We start from the raw sequence: 8,640 nt of genomic DNA, 5'->3' as shown, positions 1-8,640 counted from the left end.
TTTTGATCTTTGGTTTTCTAGATCATTGCTAAGAGAGGGATGTAAGAGCTCTAAGGGGGATGATGGAAGAGGTGGACCTCAGGACTTGCCGAAGGACAAGGAAAGATCTAAGGGAGAGGGAGGAGAGAAAGAGAGGCAAGGGCTCTAGAGTCTAGATCCTCATGTGTAGAGAAAGGCAAGTCTCCTACCAAAAGCTCCATGTCAAAGAAGCAAATTGCTCAATCTCTGGAAGGTAAACCGGCACTATCCCAAAGTAAGCAAACAACGCTAAGAAAGCTTCATGAAGGACCTAGGGAGAGGTGGCGTGGGAGCTAAACGACAACATGGGGAGCTTGAAATGTGTCCCCAGCCTAGGGAAAGAGCTAGTCTTGGAAGATAACTGGAAAGTATTTTTGATAGATGGGACCTTAAAAGTGTATGGAATCTTGCTGGTTAATTGACCATTGTATTTGCTCTTGCAGTACATCAAATGATGGGTCTTCACTACATTACGTTTTAGCATTATGTTCTGATGGTATAGAACATTAGCCCACATTTGTAAGGAGTTCATAATGGTAGTCATCTTATGTCAAAGTTAGTGGATATATTGAGTAGCTCAGTTTCCATTTATGAACAGTATGGCCCATCCTTAGTTTTATTTTTTTGCTAAGGTAGATAAATGTGAATTCTTCAATCAAGCAAGGGCTTGCATATAGACTATATAATGCCAGCAAGGTGTATGAATGGCTTGTTTTCTATAGATTATGGGCATTAGAGAACGTACTAGCTTGTAACCTATATAGTAGAGATGAATATTAGTTTCAAGAAGTTGAAACAAGTGATCACATGAGCTCTTAGTGTGGATCCAAGTAATGCCGTTGGTGGTTGAGCCGACACTTGTGATCATGGATTGGAGTGGACTTATTTTAGGATGGTAGGCCACTTGTTTTTGAGAGTAGAAGGCTAATTGACCCATAATATTCTTTTTCTTCCCCCTTTTGAGGAGATGTAGCCGAGCTACAAGCTAAACCACACACACACACAACCCTACAGTGTGGGCTCGAACCCGCGACCCACTCACACACATAAACCTACGGTGTGGGCTCGAACCCACGACCCCTCTTAGTTAGGGTGTAGGCTCGAACCCACGACCCCTCTTACTTAGGGTGGGTTGTGATGAGCTGAGCCACTTGAGCAAGTGCTTGCTGGACATCCCTTTTTATAAAAAAATAAAAGATGCCTTTATATTATATGGTAAACATGAGGCCGATGGCCTTTGCTTATACTAAAGCCTTTACAAAATTGACATATACTAAAATTTAAATAGAAAAGTAGATATCTACCAACCATAACTAAAGACTTAAGTTGTGGTGGTTGTAATCAAAGTTGGCAATGTATGACATACTAAGGCCATTCAACTATCTAAAAAGAAAAGTACATATCTACCAACCATTTTTTAAGATGATGCACTGGGCACTAAGCCATGTCTTAGACCATACACACCAAGCGGCATATAGGTTGGCCACTTCCATGCCTCATGTTCCATGCGATGAAGGTGTATGTGGAGCTCACCATCTCCCAGAGAGTATTCTTCATTGGTCCTTTTGGATTAGCCCCCCATTATAAGCTAAGACTAAGCGCGCCTAACAAAAAATTGTGCATTTTTCAACATTTGAAGCTTCTTTAAATGTTTGTGCATTCCTATTGATCCTTTCCAATTGATCCACAAGACATAACATGCAATGGTATTGAGACAATAGTTGAAGCTATTAATGCATTTCTGTAGATCCTTTCCTATTGATCCACAAGACATAACATGCAATGGTACCGACAATAATCAACAAATATTCAAACCCCTTGACCCAAAAGCAAGCTTTGCCATCTCCACCAGGAGTTTAGTTCTATAATTCCAAAGTTTTGATTCATTTTCATCATTGCTTTACCAATGGCATCTCCAAAAGCAGAAAGTTTGCAAAGGGGACTACCACCGACAACTCCAGGTTATCTAGGCCACTAGGGTCATATAGTTTGATGAATCCCACGTGGCCTTCCCCCTAGACTTCTCCCCCCAGGAAGCTGATGAAGAACGAACCTTCTTCTACTCGAAGTGCCCCGTCGACAATAACTTGGACGACGACATTGACAATAACTCGGACGACGATGACGACAACGATGGCAGCAATGACGGAGGTGCCGAGACCGGGGCATCCCCCTAACCATCCACCCGCACCATCATCCCCTCCTCACCAACCTCCCCCCTCCTCCGCCCAACCAAGGCCCAACTCTCAATCTCCACCGCCCCCACCACAACTAGGAATCACAACCCTTTCCCTATTTCCCTCACAATCCTCTACACTTTCTCAGATACCCACTCCTCCTCCATCACCAACACCTCCTTCACCACCTACCCTCCATCTTCATCTAGGCCTCCCCATAAACCTTAAAGATATAGCCTTGACATCAGCATGGCCCCCACCCTTTCTTGACTCCACCCTCCTACTGTAGCCTCTCCATCGACTGCTCCTCCCCAATCGCAATCACTGCCCGAACTCCCTTCCCCCACACCTCCGGAGAAAGGAGAGATTCCCTCGCCCCCACCTGTAGGAGCACGAAGAGGTCAATCCACCCCTCAACCCCCCTCGACTGGTGTGACCCCCTGGATCGCACGGAGTTTGAGCAGGTAATCAACATACTGCTTGGTCCCCCTATCACCAAGATCATAGACCGACTAGACATCCATGTTCTGTGGCCTTATCTGGATGTCAAACACAATGCTTGGAAGTGCCAACACCCACATCATCAACATGGTGGTACCGGCCTCCTTCCACTGCACGCCCCATTACCTTCGAACTTATGGGTGAGTAGCCTGTCTAGCGCCAGCCTTTTCTATTAAAGCCATACATCTGGGAGCAGTACTGTAAGGCACCTCGCCACCTACGCATAAACCCACGTACTTGCATATCCGCGCGCTGGGCTTGGGACCTATTCCAGGAGCAGATGGAAAACCCCAAGTTGTAGTATAACTTTCCATGGTTCACCCCACCAATGTCCTAGCACCCATGCACAGAGGCCACCATGATGACCAAGATGCATGCCTTCATCGACAACAAATAAGATTAGGTCCTTGACCTAGCAATCATGTGGCCACAATCTGCTTCTTCAACTTGATTATCACTCTTCTAGAGGCCTACTTGGATTGGAACTACTACTTCGAGGGAAACCAAGCCCTTGCCTTTGATCTCAACAAAGGCTCAACCTTGAAGCAGTTGTTCGACTACTACGAGCGCATCCAATGGATGCCCGCTTGGCGCCTGAATACTTTCGAAGATATGATGGAGACCACCTTTTGGACCAGCTACAAGGTCTTCCATTGATCCCTCGATCGTCCCCCACATCCCAAATCACAGTACGACTTCATCCACACCTACTCCGCTCATCCCCTACATCCCAAGTCATAGTACGACTTCATTCGCACCTACTCCATCTACTATCTCTGAGTACCCTTGCCAGCTCTGAGGACGACTCTGAATTAGGGAGGGGGGTATGTTGACCACATTGGTTAACATCATTTTTAAGCGTGGTTATGCTTCTTGTAACTCATTATTATGTAAGCGTGCTAAGCGCTTCGGCTTACGACGTGTAATGCCGGTGAACAAGAATACATAGAGCTAGGAGATCAGTTTTGGGCTCCCAATTGTTAAATGGGCGATCGACCATTGTAAAAAGAGAGCTCATGTATATAAGTGACTTATGAAATATGAAAAGGGACAATCCCATTATCACAATTGAGTTTTGCCTTCTCTCTCTCTCACACTCTCTTGTGGCTATGGTGGTAAGCTTGTGTTTGTCGATGCATGCTTGCTTGATTGTGGTTGTGTGCATGTAGCTGACGGTTCTTGTCTTGCTTCCTCTTCTCCCTCTTCTTGTCTTCTTCTTAAGATCACTCTTGCACACACAAAGGCATGGAGTAGAGGTTGAGATCTCCATAGCTCCCTTCCTCCTTGCTCCCTACCTTGCTTGTGGAAGCTCCATTTGAGTGACACAATTAGATTGGGGAGTTAACCCTCATTAGGGTTGGCTATTTGTTAGTCTCGGAACTAACCCTTGCATGGTCTTCCTTCTCTTCTTCTCTCCCTCTCTTGTGCAAGGTAGCATGTTGATTTGGTTAACATAAGTATGCCACAAGTAGCATATGAGCTGGGATTATTACCTTGTGAGGATGAGGAACCTAGTGGTGATGATGAGTTTGAGTTTGCATTCACATTGTATCTTTCCGACGATGAAATTTTACGATATTAAGCTTTTCTCTTCATTTTTGTTATTTTCTTACATGTGTCATTGAAGTGTGTAGTCAAGTTTACAAGATTACTAGGGTATGTCTATCAATGTAGCCTTCCACATCTCCTCATTCTACCATTTACAAGCAGCATATGGCAAGTCTCTTCTATTTGAATAGGTGTATTCAAAACTTACTCTTCATATGTAGATCTTTTGTAGTTTTTTACTTTCATTGTTCATTTAGAGAATGTTTGCATTGCAACAACTGGACTGGTTCGAATTTCTCTTAGTGCTATCTAGATGAATATTAATGCTAGCATTTTTTCTTAAAAAGATTCATACTCTTCTTATTCTGCATCTAAAATAAGGTATGCCAAAGGAGTATGCCAAGTACTTAACTTTATGTTTATTGAGCCCCCTCTTTAGCCATATTTTGACTCTCTAGGCAATTTGTGTGTGAAAGGATAGTTGTTACAATAAATAAATTAATTAAGAAAAAGAAAGAAAAAGAGAAGGCCAAGAAGAGAGCCATCACCATGTAGGATCCTTGTAGGTATTTGGGACACTGGCAATGGTACTTTAGACCGATGCCTTGATTTTTTATGGGGTGGAACCTTGTGTTTTTGCTCTCCTAGGAAACCATCACCGTAGGAGGTCCTTAGCAATTCTTAATTACTCTTGGCAAAGGCCTTTGGGCCATTGCTTTGGTCTCCATAGGGTGGTGGCTTATCTCTATTTATTGCAAGAACAAAACAAGAAGCACCAATAAATAAATAAATCAATCAAAAAATATAAAAACAACTTTTGCTATGTAAATAATTGTCTAATCACAAGTAAGTTTGCTTTTAGAGTTAGCATCTTGCTTTAGATGATTCATGTGCATCGTTGTGTTTTGAGATTGCGGTCATAACCATAGGCATACTCTTGCACTAGGTTCATGGATAGAAGACTTTGTACTCATTTATAAGCTAGATCCGCATTAATTTTCATCTTTGTAGCATCTTTGGAAAGTTTGACCAGTCTTATCTCCATTGTATGATGACTATATCTATAAATGTTTTGTTTGTGTGCTAAATCTTGATTGTTTCCCTATGAACACCTTACTTGTTATTTTTGTTTGCTATGCAGATAATGCCAAGCTTCATGTTGCTTTTCTCACGTGGCATTGACTTATCTTCATCAACATCTTCGAGAAAATAGAGTCTAGACACAACACAATTGTGTGCCAACCACATGGAGTCACCTGTTTACTGTATTGCACACATAGGCTGCTAAGCTTTCTCCAAGCTTTAATGGAAAGCTTTACAAGATGAGAGAAGCTATGGATAGCTTAAGTGGCAGCTGCTCTGATACGCCTGCTTAAGCTATGGGGATAGATTAAGAGGCCCCTGCTCTAATACATCTGCTTTGATACCACTGTTGGAATTAGGGTTGCAGGAATGCACACACAACTTCAAGAAGATGAGGAAGCTTGAGCACAACACAGTAGTGTATTATGAGTGCCAAAAATGAAAGATAACAAGCCCTAGAAGATAATGGGCGTATATACAATGCACGGGGGAAAAAACCTCCTAGTGAGGGAAAAAGTGCCCCGGCGGTCCTAAGTGTGTTCACACACATCACTACTATAATATGGTAACAAATCCCCCCTGGAGTGATGCGGTGAACAAGAGCTAGCACTCATGTATAGGGAAGTGTCTAGCTATGTGGACGAATCCACAAAAGGGAGTAAGCCCAAAGCTTTGCGAAAAGCTTCGAACTTCTCACGAGGCAGAGCCTTTGTGAAAAGGTCTGCAAGGTTATCCTGTGTTGGCACATAAGCCAAACTGATCTCTCCTGCAGAGAGTCTCTCCCTGACATAATGGTAGTGCACCTCAATGTGCTTCGTACGAGCATGGAACACTGGGTTCCGCGCAACTGCCAATGCGCTCTGACTGTCAGTGAAGATGGTGGTGGCAGATGGCTGCCCAACACCCAAATCAGCCATAAGGCGTCTGAGCCACACACACTCAACCGTAGCTGTGAAAGCTGCCCTGTACTCAGCTTCACAACTAGAAGTGGCCACAGTAGGCTGCTTCTTGCTCAACCATGATATGCATGAGCTTCCAAGCATGAAGCAAAAACCACTCGTGGACACGCGTGTGTCATAACAACCAGCCCAGTCAGAATCTGAAAAAGCATGTAAATCTGGCGGCAATGATCCCCCCTTGGGATAAAACAACCCAAGATGCCGAGTACCACTCAAATAGCGAAAGATACGCTTCACTGCCTGCCAATGCTTAATGCCTGGGCTATGCATAAATCTGCTCACCTGTGAGACTGCAAACTGAATGTCTGGCCTCGTAATGCATACATAAATGAGGCAACCAACAGCTGTCTGATAGAGTGTGACATCAAAGTGATCTCCAGCATCATGAAGACTCAACTTCAAACCTGTCTCCATTGGAGTAGCAATAGGCTTGCAGTCTTCAAGGCCAAATCTCCGCAACAATGTTTCAATATACTTTGTCTGACACAAAGCAATACCTCCATCACACTGCTTAAATTGTATCCCCAAATAATGATGCAAATGCCCCAAATCTGACATCTCAAAAGAGGCATTCAAATCAGCCTTAAAATCAGCAATATGACTCTCATTTGGTCCTGTGAGCAGCATGTCATCGACATAGAGAGCAATGATTAGATGTACACCATCCACACGTTTAACATACAAAGTGCTTTCTGTTGGACTATTCTGAAACCCATGTGCAGTCAAATATGCATGTATTTTTTCATACCAAGCTCGTGGAGCTTGCTTTAAACCATATAAAGCCTTTTTTAACCTGCACACTTTGTTTTCCTGCCCTCTTTGAACAAAACCACGAGGCTGCGATACATACACCTCCTCATGCAAATCTCCATTTAAGAACGCAGTCTTTATGTCCAGCTGATGTACATTCCAACCATTATGAGCTGCTAATGCACAGATGCTACGAACAGTGGTCATACGACATGTGGGAGCAAAAGTCTCATCAAAATCAATGCCCTTCTCTTGAGCATAACCTTTTGCAACAAGCCTAGCCTTATGGCGATCCACTGTGCCATCAGGCTTACACTTCAATTTGTAAACCCACTTAGTGCCAATGGCCTTCTTGCCAGGGGGCAAGTCACATAAAGACCATGTACCATTCTTCATAATAGCATCGTATTCTGCTTGCATAGCAGCCATCCAATTTTCTGAACTTTGTGCCTCATCAAATGAAACAGGCTCACTTTCATCGCACATACTAGAAACAGCCAATGCATAACAATCTGACGCATAAGAGGCACCATGAGAGCCAGAACGAGTGCGACTAGACAAAGGGGCATCCAACTTGCTGTCACGCAAAGTCTGCACCAGCCATCTAGGCATGTTCCTAGAGCCCTCAATCTCTTGTCTCTCATCCTCAAGTGCATCATGCACATCTGCATCAGATATAGGCTGATCTGTGCCATCATTTAAAACCTGCATAGGCTGAAAAACTGCCTCATGAGGTATTGCACTTGACTGTGCACCACTGAAAAGAGGCAACAATGTATCATAGACATCACGTGAGCTGATATCTGTCTCCTTAGTACATGAAACCAAGGGCTGAACTGCATCTTCCACAAATACAACATCACGGCTAACCAAAATGCGCTTTGTCTGTGGATGATACAAACGATAGCCTTTGCTCTCAGCACTATATCCAACAAAAATACATTTGACAGCTTTGTCATCCAATTTTCTGCGATGTTGCACAGGCACTAATGCATATGCCAGGCAACCAAAAACACGTAAATGGCTAACAGATGGCTTGCGGCCATGCCAAGCCTCATATGGAGTGACAACCTGTAATGCTTTGGTGGGACACCTGTTTAGTACATAAGTGGCACACATGACAGCCTCAAGCCAAAAACCATGTGGTAGACTTTGACTCTTAACCATACATCTTGCCATTTCCATGAGAGACCTGTTTTTTCTCTCAGCCACACCATTTTGCTGTGGTGTATACGGCACTGTACATTGGTGTTTTATCCCACGCTCAGCCAGAAATGCATTAAATTCTGAAGACATATACTCCCCCCCTCGATCTGAACGGAGGGTGCCCATCTTACTTTCTGACACATTTTCAGCCATAACCAAAAACTGTTTGAAGCACAAAAACACTTCGGACTTTGCCTTCAAAGGATATACCCATGCATGCCTGGTAAAATCATCAATGAAAGTAACGAAGTAAAGGTAGTTTCCAAATGATGGAGTTTGCATGGGACCACAAACATCACTGTGAACAAGCTGCAATCTGCGTTCAGCTCTCACTGATCCATCTTTGGGAAAGGAAGCACGCTGCATTTTACCCAATATGCAGCCCTCACAAACATGCT

The sequence above is a fragment of the Cibotium barometz genome, chromosome 28 (genome assembly GCF_041138505.1).
Source record: "Cibotium barometz isolate CiBa-2024 chromosome 28, ASM4113850v1, whole genome shotgun sequence".
NCBI lineage: Eukaryota > Viridiplantae > Streptophyta > Polypodiopsida > Cyatheales > Cibotiaceae > Cibotium > Cibotium barometz.
Note: the sequence above shows the minus strand (reverse complement) of the source record.